The 16,756-nt window shown below is 35.4% G+C and overlaps 1 protein-coding gene and 1 pseudogene across 3 annotated transcripts in view; one reads left to right on the top strand and one right to left on the bottom strand.

The window, feature by feature from the left end:
- PTPN9 (protein tyrosine phosphatase non-receptor type 9) overlaps positions 1-16,756 on the bottom strand; it is a 102,199-nt gene that overhangs the window by 48,189 nt on the left and 37,254 nt on the right. The gene's annotated exons all lie outside the window — the stretch shown is intronic.
- On the top strand, positions 777-1,979 carry LOC143652276 (outer mitochondrial transmembrane helix translocase pseudogene; annotated as a pseudogene).

Here is a 16,756-nt window from a genome sequence, read left to right as displayed (position 1 = left end):
ATTCACGAGTCCATGTAATTATGGTGTTCAACTAAACTGATCATACAAGTTAAATTAGATGATGTACTACCGAAAACTTCAATTTTGCACCATATAAATATCTCTTCCTTTGGTCTCACACAGAAGTTGAGGTTTTAAAATAAAGACCATACCATTCTTTACCCTGTATTCTGATTTACTTTAGTCCTATCCATGTCAGCTTCATTCATATCTCTAGTTGAAGTCTGATCATTTTTTAAACTTTTTTAACAGTTACTGTATGGGGCAAAGCTGACTTTCATAGCTTCAGAGCTCTAACTCTGAGTCTCAAGTATCATATAAATACCCAAAGTTCCAGGAAACAACCAAGTTTTACACAAATACACCAGCATATCATGATTTAGAAATAACAGTTACAACTTTGGGATAGATGTGACTGCTATAAGAGCTTACAATCTAGGAACTTTACAGTAGGCCTCAACCTGATGACCTGTGCTCTCAATTTCAATTCTCCAAGTTTGTATATTATAGTTTGTCCATATGAGTGAAGAATGATAATATGCGTCTTTTTGTTTCTAACACTTCATTCAACATACTATCCCTCAAGCTTCATTCACCTAGTTGCATGCCTCACAACAGATTATCTTTTTTTCTTATGGATACATATTACATATTCACATTATATATTATCTTTTAAATCCAGCCATCTCCTGGGCTTATCTCAAGTTGCTTGCAGAATAAAACACCATAATAATAATAGAACAGTCCTGCTTCTGTTTTCTGTACCAGGGTTAACAATCAAGATGGTATATGCTGAAGCCTTTTCTCATCCCTTGAGTTGGAATGAAGTTGTTGGTTTAATTTTCTGAGTGACAATATTTGGTGCAGTAACATACTTTACTATCAAATGGATGGTAGATGGAATTAATCCAACCAGAAAACAAAAAGTAGAAGCTTAGAAACAGGCAGAAAAACTAATGAAGCAAACTGGTGTGAAAAATGTGAAGCTTTCAGAATATAAAATAAGCATTGCTGCTCATCTTGTCTACCCTCAACATGCATGTTACTTGGAGTGATATAGCAGGTTTAGATAATATCATTATGGATCTGAAAGACACAGTTATTTTACCTATCAAAAAAAAAGCATTTATTTGAAAGTTCCAGGGCTTCTGCAGCCTCCAAAAGGTGTTTTTTCTGTACAGGCCTCCAGGCTGTGGGAAAACATTGACTGCCAAGGCTTATAGCCAAAGAAGCAGCCTGTCGATTTATTAACCTTCAGCCTTCAACACTGACTGATAAGTGGTATGGAGAATCTCAAAATTGGCTGCTGCTGTTTTCTCCCTTGCCATAAAGTTACAGCCTTCCATCATCTTTATAAATGAAACAGACTCCTTTCTACAAAACCATTCATGTTCTGATCATGAAGCTCCAGCCATGATGAAAGCTCAGTTCATTAGTCCCTGGAATGGACTGGATACAGATCACAGCTGCCAGATCATAGTGATGGGAGTCACTAATAGACTTCAGAATCTTGACTCAGCTATAATGAGAAGAATGCCTATGAGATTCCATATCAACCAACCTGCTCTAAAACAGAGAGAAGCAATCCTGAAACTGATCTTCAAAAATGAAAATGTGGGTGGGCATGTGGACCTGCTAGAAGTTGCCCAGGAAACAGACGGGTTTCAAGAAGTGACTCATAAGAGCTGTGTCGAGATGCTGCCCTCCTACGTGTTAGGGAATATGTTAAGTCCACAACAGAAGAAAGCCATGATGAGGATGAAATTCAACCTGTGCAACAGCAGGTCGACCTGCATCGGACAACTGAAAAGATGAAGAAATCAAAGGATGCAGCACTTCAGAATGTTTTAACATGTTTGTCTAGATTAAGAGTAAAGATCATTTGTACAGTTCAAATGTAACCTATTTCAGTGTGCTCTCTTACCAGTTGGTGGAAACAGAATGGAAGTAGTACTCTTTATGCAGTAAGGGAGTAAATGTTAATGACACTGGTTTTATACTCTGCATCGTAAGTTATTGAGACATAGTTGTTATATTACTACTTGTCAAAAATCATGAGGAGGAACAATTTAATCCAGCTTGAGTGTGAGTACTTGTGTTTGACCTCTTTAGCCATATGTTGTTTCAACCTTATAGTATCTAAGCTGATCTTAAAGTGTAAATGATTCTTTGGGTCATCAGTGAGGAATGGGGATGTGGTTAAGTGCTGGTTTCTAGGTGTAAGTATGTGTATATGTGTGTGTGTATATTAAATGTATATATTCACACATTTTTAAATGACATTCTGTAGATATGTTTAAATACTGAATATTTTTTTTAACCCCAACTACTGAATCCAGAAGTACCAAATATTATGTAGAAAAACTAAGATTTAAGGTTGTCTCTAAAAGGTACAATGATTCAGTCATTTTTTCAGTTGTCATTTGGTTCAGCCTTTTAAAAGTTGACTTTTTTCTCTCTTTTGATTTGGTTAGTTGGAGTGAGCCACATCTGAATATTTAGTTGTGGCTCAATATTATTATGGTTGTCAGAATAATCAAATAAAAATACTTGTTCAATAAACTTGGAATATGTCATTGGTAACAGAGACCAGCAGGAGTTAGAAACAGGGTAAGATAATGGGTAATTGGAGCTGAAGGGATACAGACTGTGTAACAGGACTAGATACAAAAACTCAAAAATGGACAGCACAATAATACCTAATTGTAAAGTAATCATGTTAAAACACTGAATGAAGCTGCATCTGAGCTATAAGTTTTTGTTTTTGTTTTTGTCTGTCTGGTTGTTTGTCTTTTTTTTTTTTTTTACTATTATTATTACTTTTATTTTTTGTCTCTATATTAACATTCTATATCTTTTTCTGTTGTGTTGCTAGTTCTTCTAAACCGATGCAAATGTACTAAGAAACAATGATCATGCATCTATGTGATGATGTTAAGAATTACTGATTGCATATGTAGAATGGTATGATTTCTAAATGTTGGGTTAATTTCTTTTTTTCCGTTAATTAATTAAAAAAAAAAAATACTTGTTCAATACTCCCAGGAGTGTGGACCTTCCTGGCAACATGGGACAGAAATCCTAGAATGAGCTGACACTCAGCATGAAGGGATTGAGAAAACCTTCTTGACCGAAAGTGAGAAGAGCGAAATGAGACAAAATAAAGTGCCAATGGCTGAGAGATTCCAAACAGAGTCGAGAGGTTATCCTGGAGGTTATTCTTACGCATTAAATAGATATCACCTGTTTAGTTAGGGTGTGATGTAGAGGTTGGAGGGAACTGCCTGAAAATGTAGAGCTGTGCTCCAGTAGCCATGTTTCTTGAAGATGATTGTATAATGACATAGCTTTCACAATGTGACTGTGATTGTGAAAATCTTGTGTTTGATGCTCCTTTTATCTACCTTCTTGACAGACGAGTAAAACATATGGATTAAAAATAAATAATAGGGGGAACAAATATTAAAATAAATTTAGTAGATTGAAATGCTAGTGATCAATGAAAGGGAGGGGTAAGGCATATGGTATGTATGAATTTTTTTCTTTTTTCTTATTTCTTTTTCTGAATTGATGCAAATGTTCTAAGAAATGATCATGATGATAAATATATAACTATGTGATGATATTATGAGTTATTGATTATATATCAAGAATGGAATGATCATATGGCAAGAATGTTCGTGTTGTATGTTGCTGTTTTAAAAATAAATTAATTAATTAAGAAAATAATAATAATGAACAGGTGAATTAATTTGTAGGAAGGAGAGGAAAATCTAGATAAATGACCAGGAGGTGATATGAATTCATCATATATCTAGCTGTTCCCATAGTTGTTTATTTTTTATAAATAAGCCATGTTCCAATTAAGAGGCACACAGGTTTCACACACTTCCTCCAAAGTACTTTTTGCCATCCTTCTTTAAACTCTGTTCCTCCAAAGTTCTTAATGTCCTGTAACTCCCAAGAGCTGTTGCCTTGAGCTGACCTCTGTCCCCCTGCTGGTCAGGATGTTATTCTTGGCTTTAAACACAGGAACAATTCCTCCTGGTTTGCATGAAGAGAGTCCAGTGTACTGTAAACAATGATATGATATTTACAGATACAAGTACACACACGCCACCTGCTCTGTTCAACCTGAGATTCACCCTCCTGCATCCCTGTTCCCCTGATTAAGAGAAGGACCTTTGAAAGAAGTTAGAAAGGGTGATCTTATCTTCAGTGGTCTTTCTTGGGACAGTTATAGATTTCTCTGTTTATACATGGATTCAGCATAAACACTGAGTATAGACTGATCTGTGGCTCCTGGTTACCAGAAAAACAGACCCCAGCAATTTCTTATGAGCAACACATTTTTCAGAAGGAATAACTAAAATTCCTGAAATTAAAGTACAGTGTATTTCTGGTAAAAGAAAGAATGAGTCAAAAGATGAGCCACAATTTACAAGATTCTGCAACTCAAGAGTAGTGGTTTAAATCTAGTCTAAGCTTAAGGTAAACACAATTTGTTGGCACCTGGCAGCTAAGGAGTGGCCACAGTTAAAATATCTTTGATCTTCCTTTGGGGAAAGGTCTGAATTGATATACAGAAAAAATTAATGTTGCCATTTACAATCCAGTCAAAGCCTTTCTGTAATTACATACTTCTCCCATAATCATGTTTAAAAAGACAAAAACAAGTTTCTTGACTAGGCCACAAAGTTAAAGATATTAGAAAGTCTGCTTTAAAATGGCTGAGAAACTGTCAATTAAGTAGGGTATACCTTGGACACCATTCAGTGGTGTTGAAATAATGGTACTGAAGAGAATAAAATCCATAATAGTCTTCATGTTACATTAAATTCCCAAGAGCCTCAGTTTCCTCATCTGAAAAGATAAGGATTAAATGAGACAACCAATGGAAAAGCACCCATCACAGTGCCTGGTACTGGTAGTCTGAATGGAAGACCGTTCATTCTCCTTCTTCTTTACTGCAGTCATTTTACACTAAAACTTCTGTAAACAAAGATAGAATTCCTTAGGATCAGTGGCCTTTGTTGTTTCCCCTTAGCTTATATCAATTCTTTCTTTCTAATCCTTTTAACCCCAAAACATAAATTTAAATTAGAAACCTCCAATATGTGTTCAACTGCAAGAAAAACCAGTCTCTAAAGGAACAATTCTTCCTCATTCAGCACAAGCTGAGTCTGGAAGTATTTATACCAGTGCTCCCATCTCTAAATCCATTTGTCCCTACTTTCATGTTACATTGGCAGCCCTGGGAATTAACACTGTCGTCATGAGCACAAGTTCCTTTTAAAGCATCAAACTGCCTAGGGACTATTTCTCTTAATAATAAATTAACTACTTTGTACAGGACAAATAGGCAAAAAATGCAGTCAGTCATCCTGTGCTGAACGCCTAAATAAGGAAAATGATTCTCAAAACTTGCTTTCACCCAATTTGAGGATTCTCTCTGTATTTCAGCAAACATGCTATTACATTTCAGGGACAGATGCGTTGTAAAGTAGCTTCCCCTCATGCCCATTTTCCCATCTTTCCTTTATCTTCAAGCATTGCCATGTGATGTCCTGTTATGTCTATTTGTTTCTTCAGCTCATATCAATCCACAGGAAACAAAATCTGAGCAAAGACATACCAAAGCCTGCTATAAGGCACAAGAAGAGGCTTGTTAAATTTCCAAATTAAAAACACAATTTGGGGTGGTACATCAGTGGCTCAGTGGCAGAATTCTCACCTGCTGTGCCAGAGACCCAGGTTTGATTCCCAGAGCATGCTCATGGTGGAAAAAAACAAAATAAAATTCACAATTTTTCCATGAGTCCTTTATCATTATGTCAAACACATATTATTTTCTGGTTTATTTAAAGTGTTTTTATTTTATCAGGAAAAAAAAATGGCCATTTCTTAAAATTTGATTTTAAAAGAGCCAATGTGTTCTCCTTAAAAAAAAAAAAAAAAAAAACTTTTATTGAGAAATCTTCACACACACACAGTCCATACGTGGTATACAATCATGGCTCACAATATCATAACATAGCTGTGTGATGATCATTTTTAGAACATTTGTATCACTCCAGAAAAAGAAATAAAAAGAAAAAAGAAAAAAACTCATACATCACAAAATGCATTTTAAATAGGGTTTTATCACATCTAGTAAGGAAAAGTTTTAAGAAAAATTTCTGACTTTATCATCTTATGAAACAATGTAATAGAGAAAATTGGAAAAGAAGGGGAAACAGCCATTCATAATCCCATCATCTTACACAGCTATTTTCATGTTTTTAATGATTTTAAAATTAAAATAAACAGAAAAATACTAATAATTTATCATTTTAGAAGTATAGGGCGGGCCATGGTGGCTCACCTGCCATGTCGAAGACCTGGGTTCAATTCCCAGTGCCTGCCCGCACACACACAAAAAGTATATATCCCCACAATTACCACCCTCATATACCACATACACACTAAACTTAGGAGAAGGAGAGACAAAAGAAGGACTATTCAAGCACATACTGTTCTACCTCAGAGAATAATTTCTTCTTTGGCAACCTTCCACTACTAGTAGAAGTAGCATTTCTCTTTAAGGCAATGGAACCGAAGAGTTCTTTCAGGCATACAGTTATGTAGTTAGTCCAGAATTCACAAGTGCTTGCTGATGGCCTACTAGGTGCTAGAAGCTTTAGTAGAAATTGAGACAATTTAGAGAAATAAAGACCCTATTCTGAGCAGTTTACAGTCACTTAAATAGGGAAAGAAATCAATTACCATATAACTCAATAAGTTCTAGGACAACTCTATTAATAGGATGCTGTGGGATTCTAACTCTGTTATGGGGAATCAAAAAATCTTCTTAGAACTAACATTGATGAATGAATTTGGAAAATTTCAGTTAAGAACAGATGTAATCAAGAGATAGGAATAGGGTAGATTTTGGGTAATTGGAGCCAAAGGCTCCAAAAACAGATTGTGCAACAGGACTGACTGCAAAAATTCAGAAATGAATAGCACCATACATATAATAATATATATATTACAATAATAATGTTAGTACACTCAATGAAGCTGAATGTTAGAATGACAGACAGAGGAGGGCTGGGGATACAAATGAAACCAGAAGGAAGGATAAATGACTGATTTGAACAGTGAATAAAAAATATTTGCAAAGTCCCTTTGGGGGAATGGTGAGAAAGGGGGAAAATTCAACTTCCTCATTTGGAGAATTCCTAACATTTCAACTTCCTCATTTGGAGAATTCCTAATATTCTCATAAGCAGTGGGGACAACCAAACCAATAGGCTGAGCCCTCAATCTTGGGTTTGTTCATATGAAACTTATTACCGCAAAGGAGAGACTAAGCCTACTTAAAATTAGGCCTAAGACCTCTCTCTCCAGCCAACACAATTCCCTCTGTCTATGTGGGACATGACTCCCAGGGCTGTGGACCTTTCTGGCAACGTGGGACAGAAATCCTAGAATGAGCTGAGACTCAGCATCAAGGAATTGAAAAAAACCCCAGAATGAGCTGAGACTCAGCATCAGGGGATTGAGAAAACCTTCTCGACCAAAAGGGGGAAGAGTGAAATGAGACAAAATAAAGTGTCAATGGCTGAGAGATTTCAAACAGAGTCAAGAGGTTATACTGGAGGTTATTCTTACGCATTAAATAGATATCACCTTGTTAGTTAAGATGTAGTGGAGTGGCTGGAGGGAACTGTCTGAAAATGTGGAACTGTGCTTTAGTAACCATGTTTCTTGAAGATGATTGTATAATGATATAGCTTTCACAATGTAATTGTGATTGTGAAAACCTTATGTCTGATGCTCCTTTTATCTTCCTCATCAACAGATGAGTAAAACATATGGAATAAAGATGAATAATAGGGGGAACAAATGTTAAAATAAATTTAGAGTAAAATGCTGGTGATTGGTGACGGGGAGGGGTGGGGGTATGGTATGTATGAATTTTTTTATGTTTTCTTTTTATTTCTTTTTCTGAATAAACGCAAATGTTCCAAGAAATGATCATGATGATGAATATGCAACTATGTGATGATACTGTGAATTACTGATTATATATGTAAAACGGTATGATTAAAAGTCACGAATGTTTGCGTTTGTTTGGTGCTTTTTTGGTATTTAAAAAAATTTTTTTTAATTAATTTTTTTAAAAATTAGGAAAAAAGGAAAAAAAAAATCAGGCCTAAAAGTCACTCCCAGAGAATCTCTTTTGTTGCTCAGATGTGGTCTATCTCTCTCCCAGTCAACAAGGCAGGCAAACTCACTGCCCCCTCTCTATGTGGGACATGACTCCCAGGGGTATAAACTTCCCTGGCAATGTGGGACAGAAATTCCAGAATGAGCTGGGACTCAGCATCAAGGGATTGGGAAAACCTTCTCGACTAAAGGAGGAAGAGAGAAATGAGACAAAATAAAGAGTGAGTGGCTGAGAGATTTAAAAAAGAGTCGAGAGGTTATCCTGGAGGATGTTCTTACACATTTTATGGATATCCCCTTTTTAATTTAAAGTGTATTAGAGAGGCTAGAGGGAAGTGCCTGAAACTGTAGAGCTGTGTTCCAGTGGCCATGATTTCTTGAAGATGAATGTACAATGATATAGCTTTCACAACGTGACTATGTGATTGTGAAAACCTTGTGTCTGATGTTGCTTTTATCTACAATATTCACAGATGAGTAAAAATATATAGATTAAAAATAAATAAATAATAGGGGGAACAAATGTTAAAATAAATTGAGTAGATTGAAATACTAGTGAACAAAGAAAGGGAGTAGTACAGAAAAAAATAGGGGGTACAAAGGTTAAATCTATTGAGTAGATGGAAATACTAATGGTCAATGAGAGGGAGGGGTAAGGAGTATGGTATGTTTTTTAATCTGTTTTTTTGGAGTGATGCAAATGTTCTAAAAAATGATCATGGTGATGAATATACTACTATGTAATGATATTGTAAGCCAATGATTGTACACCATGCATGGAACGTTCGTATGTTAAGAATGTTTATGTCTGTGTGTTGTTTTGCTTTGATAATAAAACATAAATTTAAAAAAATAATTAAAAAAATAAAGTGCACAGTTCAGTGGCAAAAGAAAAAAAATGACTTGAAGGATGAACGGAGATTTGTCAGGCAGAGAAAAGCATTCCAGCCAGAGAAAACAAAATGCACAAAAGCAGAGCCACAAAAGAAAAGGGCTTATTGGGGATACAGTTTAGCAGGCACTGGACAGTGTGTGTGACAGAAAAGGTGGAGATGAGCTGATAGGGAGGCTGAGCCAGAGCAGGAAGGCTTTTGTATGTCACACTCCAGAATCCAGACTTGATGCTATAGACATCAAAGAGTCAACAGAGAAAAAAAAAGTCAACAGAGATTTTTAAGTAAAGGGATAAGATGATGAGTTTGGTGTGCTACCTCTATAAAATAATGCTATTAGCAGAGGGAGACTAGTCTGGAAGGAAAAATATCTAGCAGCCAGAAGGGAAGTTAAGTTCCGTACCAGCAGTGATCATGTCTATTTTATTCACTCAGTATCTGGCACAAAACAGTCTCCTAATAAATATCTGTCATGAGACAACAAATGAAGGACAGAGCCCTGAAGAACATTAACATGTAAAGGATGAACAGGTGAGGAAGAACCAAGGAACTGTAAAAATTTACTTTTAAACTATTACTGACCACTGAAAATCAAAGAAAGGCAAAGTCAAAAATGAAAAAAAAAAATTGTTCTCAAAAATCCTCTTAAAAGAAAGATAACAAGGATTATGGGATGGTGGCTGAGTAGGAAGCTCCAGGACACTGTCCTTCCTCCAAAACAACTACTGAACTGGAAAGAATTGTCTGAATCAACTATTTTGGAATTCCAGAGTCTGGTGGAACACTTGCTGCATCCAGAGAAATACTGGATGAAAAGTCTGGTAAATTGCAGTAAATACTACTGAATTTCACCTACTGTGTTCACTACTAACTTCCACCCCTCAACCTCATGGCAGGCACCTGTGGGAACTGCAGCCTGCCGTTTGCTGGTGCCAGGGTGGGCAATAAGGATCTTATCCTCCAAACACCAGGGATGTGTGGTCTAATCTCAAATCACTACCCTTGATTGCTGGGGGTAGGGGAATGGGATAGGCAGGTAAAAGGGGGTGGGAGTGGGGTGGGGTGATAGCCTTTGTTTCAGCCCCCCATAGGCTGAACAAGCAGAGGAAATCTTAAAAAGATAGTGCCCATATTTGGGAGCAAAAATAGTTTGGAAGAATCACAAATTGATGAGTCTAGCCATCAACAAGCAAAAAAATGGCAATCCCAGAGGAGTGGGAGAATTAGATTTCCAGTTATAACAACATAATAGTCAGAATGTCAAGTTCCCAACAAAAAAAAAATTTAAAAACACACACAGAAATAGATGGAAGGGCATACCGTGTTCATGAATTGGAAGACTAAATATAGTTAAGATGTCAATCCTACCTAAATTGATTTACAGATTCAATGCAATACCAATCAAAATCCCAACAACTTATTTTTCAGAAATAGAAAAACCAATAAGCAAATTTATCTGGAAGGGTAGGGTGCCCCGAATTGCTAAAAACATCTTGAGGAAAAAAAACGAAGCTGGAGGTCTCGCGCTGCCTGACTTTAAGGCATATTATGAAGCCACAGTGGTCAAAACAGCATGATATTGGCATAAAGATAGATATATTGACCAATGGAATTGAATAGAGTGCTCAGATATAGACCCTCTCATCTATGGACATTTGATCTTTGATAAGGCAGTCAAGCCAACTCACCTGGGACAGAACAGTCTCTTCAATAAATGGTGCCTAGAGAACTGGATATCCATATGCAAAAGAATGAAAGAAGACCCATCTCTCACACCCTATACAAAAGTTAACTCAAAATGGATCAAAGATCTAAACATTAGGTCTAAGACCATAAAACAGTTAGAGGAAAATGTTGGGAGATATCTTATGGATCTTACAACTGGAGGTGGTTTTATGGACCTTAAACCTAAAGCAAGAACACTGAAGAAGGAAATAAATAAATGGGAGCTCCTCAAAATTAAACACTTTTGTGCATCAAAGAACTTCATCAAGAAAGTAGAAAGACAGCCTACACAATGGGAGACAATATTTGGAAACGACATATCAGATAAAGGTCTAATATCCAGAATTTATAAAGAGATTGTTCAACTCAACAACAAAAAGACAGCCAACCCAATTAAAAAATGGGAAAAAGACTTAAACAGACACCTACCAGAAGAAGAAATACGGATGGCCAAGAGGCACATGAAGAGATGCTCAATGTCCCTGGCCATTAGAGAAATGCAAATCAAAACCACAATGAGATATCATCTCACACCCACCAGAATGGCCATTATCCACAAAACAGAAAATGACAAGTGCTGGAGAGGATGCGGAGAAAGAGGCACACTTATCCACTGTTGGTGGGAATGTCAAAGGGTGCAACCACTGTGGAAGGCAGTTTGGCGGTTCCTCAAAAAGCTGAATATAGAATTGCCATACGACCCAGCAATACCATTGCTAGGTATCTACTCAAAGGACTTAAGGGCAAAGACACAAACGGACATTTGCACACCAATGTTTATAGCAGCGTTATTTACAATTGCAAAGAGATGGAAACAGCCAAAATCTCCATCAACAGAAGAGTGGCTAAACAAACTGTGGTATATACATACGATGGAATATTATGCAGCTTTAAGACAAGATAAACTTATGAACCATGTAATAACATGGATGGACCTAGAGAATATTATGCTGAGTGAATCCAGCCAAAAACTAAAGGACAAATACTGTATGGTCCCACTGATGTGAACGGACATTCGAGAATAAACTTGAAATATGTCATTGGTAACAGAGTTCAGCAGGAGTTAGAAACAGGGTAAGACAATGGGTAATTGAAGCTGAAGGGATACAGACTGTGCAACAGGACTAGATACAAAAACTCAAAAATGGACAGCACAATAATACCTAATTGTAAAGTAATCATGTTAAAATACTGAATGAAGCTGCATCTGAGCTATAGGGTTTTTTTTGTTTTTGTTTGCTTGTTGGTTTGTTTGTTGTTGTTGTTTTTTACTATTATTACTACTTTTATTTCTTTTCTTTATATTAACATTTTATATCTTTTTCTGTTGTGTTGCTAGTTCCTCTAAACCGATGCAAATGTACTAAGAAACAATGATCATGCATCTATGTGATGATGTTAAGAATTACTGAGTGCATATGTAGAATGGTATGATTTCTAAATGTTGTGTTAATTTCTTTTTTTTTTTTCCTTTCCGTTAATAAAAAAATAAAATAAATAAAATAAAAAAATAAAAAAAAAAAACACACACAGAAACTGGAAAGAACAGTGGATTCATAGGAAAAAAAGAATTTGATTGAAACCATCCCTGACAAAGCTCATACACTATTAGTCTAAGACATTAAATCAACTGTCTTAAATATGTTCAATGAACATACAGGAAACCATGTGCAAATAACTAAAGGAAATTAGGAAAATGTTGTCTGAGCAAAATAAATACAAAGAAATTCTAAAAAGGAACCAAACAAAATTCTGGAGTTGAACTCACAGTAACTGAAATGAAAAACTAATTAAAGCAATGCCATAGCAGATTTGAGCAGGCAGAAGATCAGTGAACTTTAAGATATGACCAATGAAATTATCCAGTGTGAAAAGCAGAAAGAAAAAGGAATAAAGAAAAATGAACAGAGTCTGAGGGACTTGTGGGACACACTATAAAGCGGACCAACATATACATCATAGAAGTCCCAGAAGCATAAGAAAGTGAAAGGGACAGAAAAATTATTTGAACAAATAATGGTTAAAAACTTCCCAAATCTGATGAAAGACATGAATGCATAAATCCCAGAAGATCAGTGAACCCCAAGCAGGATAAACTCAAAGAAATCCACATCAAGACACGTCACAATCAAATTGTCAAAACCTAAAGACAGAGAATTTTGAAAGCAGAAGTGACTTATCACATACAAGGAATCCACAATAACATTAACAGCTGCTTTCTCACCAAAAACTATGAAGGCAAGACATATTTATAGTACATTAAGAAAATATAATATAGGGACATGCGTGCTTTTATACAATGCAGCAACTACATAATTCATACGACTTCTTTGTATCAATTTGGCACTTATCTAGCACTTTAAATTGTAAACCCTATACAACACCATAGCTTTTAGGAATTTACTGTATAAATATATAAGCATGATGGTGCAAGGGTGACAGATGGACAGATATTGTCTAAATAATCAATAATTGAGAAATGAATGAATTATGGTACATTCATATAATATGCAGCCATCAAAGTTTATCCAAGTTTTTTGTTAGAAACACTAAGACATCCCAAGCATGACAAACGGAAGCACAAACCCTTATCCCTTTGTTTCCAAATATTTTATTACTTTTCTTCCAGGAAAAATACACATGAATTTCAAGTTAAATATAAAAATGCTGGTTCTATTAAAGAACCAGTACTTAAATTGCTTACTTAAGCTATTCCTAATATTATTTAATATTAATAACTTTCTAAATTAATATTAATATTATAAAGTTAATATTATTAACTTCCTAAAAATTAAAAAAAACCTCCAATGAGAAAGCATGAAAATTTTTAAACAAAAGAAAATTGTTGAAAATTAAAATCAAATTTGTGCAGTCAAAATACTACCTAACTGTAATACAATAATGTTAGTATACTGAATGAAGCTGAATGTGAGAATGACAGGGGGAGGAGGGCTGGGGGCACAAATAAAATCAAAAGGAAAGAGACGATAAGGACTGAGATGGTATAATCTAGGAATCCTTAGAATATACAATGATAGTGACTAAATGTACAAATTAAAAAGTGTTTTTGCATGAGGAAGAACAAAGGAATGTCAATATTGCAGGGTGCTGAAAAATAGATGATAACTCATATTTTAAAACTTTAACTTACATGTGAGACTAAAGCAAAAAATGTTTATTTGGCACAAACTTTGTATTTTGAGTAGTGCATTTCCGAATTTAACTTATGTGGATAGGTTAACTGAACACATAAGTACATGGAGGCTTAAGTAGGGCATGAGATTTTGTAGGTTTGTCCAGAGTGATTTGAACAGTGAATGAAAAAGTATTTGCCAAGTCCTCATGGGGAAATGACAAGAAAGGGGGAAAATTCAACTTCCCCAAGTGGAGAATTCCTGATATTCTCACAAGCAGTGGGGACAACTAAAGCAATAGGCCGAGCCCTCACTCCTAAGGTTTGTTCATTTGAAACTTATCCCTGCAAAGAACAGGCTAAGCCTACTCAAAATTAAGCCTAAGAGTCACCCCCAGAGAACCTCTTTTGTTGCTCAGATGTGGACTCTCTCTCTCAGCCAACACAATAAGCAAACTCACTGCCCTCCCCCTCTCTACATGGGACAAGACTCCTCCTGGCAATATGGGACAGAGATCCTGGAATGAGCTGGATCAGTATCAGGGGACTGAGAAAACCTTCTCAACCAAAAGGGGGAAGAGAGAAATGAGACAAGATAAAATGTCAATGGCTGAGAGATTTCAAACAGAGTCGAGAGGTTATCCTGAAGGTTCTTCTTACAAATTAAATAAATACCACCTTTTTAGTTAAGGTATATTGGAGAGGCTGAAGGGAAGTGCCTGAAAATTTAGAGCTGTGTTTCAGTAGCCATGCTTCTTTGAAGATGATTGTATAATGATATAGCTTTCGCAATGTGACTGTATGATTGTGAAAACCTTCTTCTGATGCTCCTTTTATCCACGGTATAGACAGATGAGTTAAATAAATAAATAATAAATAATAGGGGGAACAAATGTTAAAATAAATTTAGTAGATTGAAATGCTAGTGATCAATGAAAGGCAGTGGTAAGGGGTATAGAAAAAAACAGGGGAAACAAAGGCTAAAATATATTGGGTAGATGGAAATACTAGCAGTCAATTAGAGGGGGGGTAAGGGGTATGGTGTATATGAGTTTTTTTCTTTTCTTTTTATTTCTTTTTCTGAATTGATGCAAATGTTCTAAGAAATGATCATGGTAATGAATATACAACTATGTGGTGATAGTGTGAGGTATTGATTATATATCAAGAATAGAATGATCATATGGTAAGAATGTTTGTGCTTGTATGTTGTTATGTTTAAAAAAACTAAAAAATTATTTTTAAAAAATTGTGTGCAGTCATTTCTACCTGTAAATGGTTCCCATTTTAAAGGCAATATATTCTTTCTCATTTATTCAAAGAAATTTTAAACATAACTTAATTTTTTCATAAAAATTAACATTGCATAAGCCAATCAACTAAGTAAGGAATTGCTAGCATTTCCGTGATTTATCACCTGCAGTCCTAATTTATGTTCAGCTTTAATGAACTCCTGGGTCATTCTTATAGCAACCAGAAAATATTTTCTGTAAAAAGGTATTTACAGTACACTCAAATTTAGTTGACTTCTACTCACTTTTCCTTCATTGCCCCTATTTATTTGCCCCTTTTATTTCCATTGGATAAACTTTTTAAGAAGTTAGTCTTGCTTTTATTTGTCTTAGATTTTTAACACCTTCCTTTAAAAGCCACAGAAATCGTGATATTTTATATCTCTAAATTTTTCTGATTACCTGTGAAGGCATTAGCTATAAGAAATTCTTTATATTGTACTTCCTAATAAATAAAACATGACACACAATTTCTAAGGTAAACATTTCTACCTTCCAGTGGTTCCCTTAAGTATTCTCTACCAATACACTAATTATCAAGTCCTTTCAGAGAGGATATCAAAAATGTAATTTGTTTATGAAAGATAAATCATTAATAGGTCTACTCTCTCAGCAATCTAGTCGTATTTGGGAACTTACAACGAATGGCTTTAAAGTAACATCCATCATTCAGCCATAAAAGGAATGAAATTCTGATACATGCTACAATATGTTTGAACCTTGAAAACATCATGTTGAGTTAAATAAGTCACACACAAAAGAACAGCTATTATATAATTTCACTTACATGAAATAACTAGAATATGCAAATCCACAGATTACAGGTTGGGATAAGATGGGGAGTTAATGCTTAATGAATGCAGTTTCTATTTGGGGGATGGAAAAGTTCTGGTAATAGATGGTGGTGAGAGTAACAAACCTTGTGAATGTAATTAATGCCACTGAATTGTAAGCCTGAAAGTGATTAAAATGGGAAATTTGTGTTATATATATGGTACCATACACAAAAATAGTGAAAAGAAAAAGCGAAAACATCTAGCACAGAACTTTTTACAGTAGGCATTCAAAATTTTTCTTGCTTTAAAAAAATATTCCCCAAATCATAAATCAGGTCTCTTTATTCTAGTATCCATGTGTTACAAGGAAGAAAATCACTTCTTCCTTGAAAATCCATTAAGAGACCAAGTGGACTTCAAATGCAAAGCCTTATAAATCTCATCAGAAATGCAACATGCTAAGGCCAGATAACTTTGAAGAAATGCCTAACAACTATCCTCCTGATGAACCCAATTAAGAATGGTTCTGAAATTCAGAATTTTTCCATCCATCACATCAAACATTGTGCAAGGACCAAAGAAGAAAAAAAAAACCTAACTTCTATTAAAGGATTAACATCATATTGGGACCTGAACCAACAGGAACACAAATTTGGCTAGGCTGACCAAGCTTCAGGCAACACTGAAGGGACAGAGTTAACTGAGCTATTAAACCTGAAAAGG

Source organism: Tamandua tetradactyla, chromosome 12 (assembly GCF_023851605.1).
Source record: "Tamandua tetradactyla isolate mTamTet1 chromosome 12, mTamTet1.pri, whole genome shotgun sequence".
In the NCBI taxonomy this organism is placed as follows: domain Eukaryota; kingdom Metazoa; phylum Chordata; class Mammalia; order Pilosa; family Myrmecophagidae; genus Tamandua; species Tamandua tetradactyla.
This window is presented reverse-complemented; position numbering and strand designations above follow the sequence as displayed.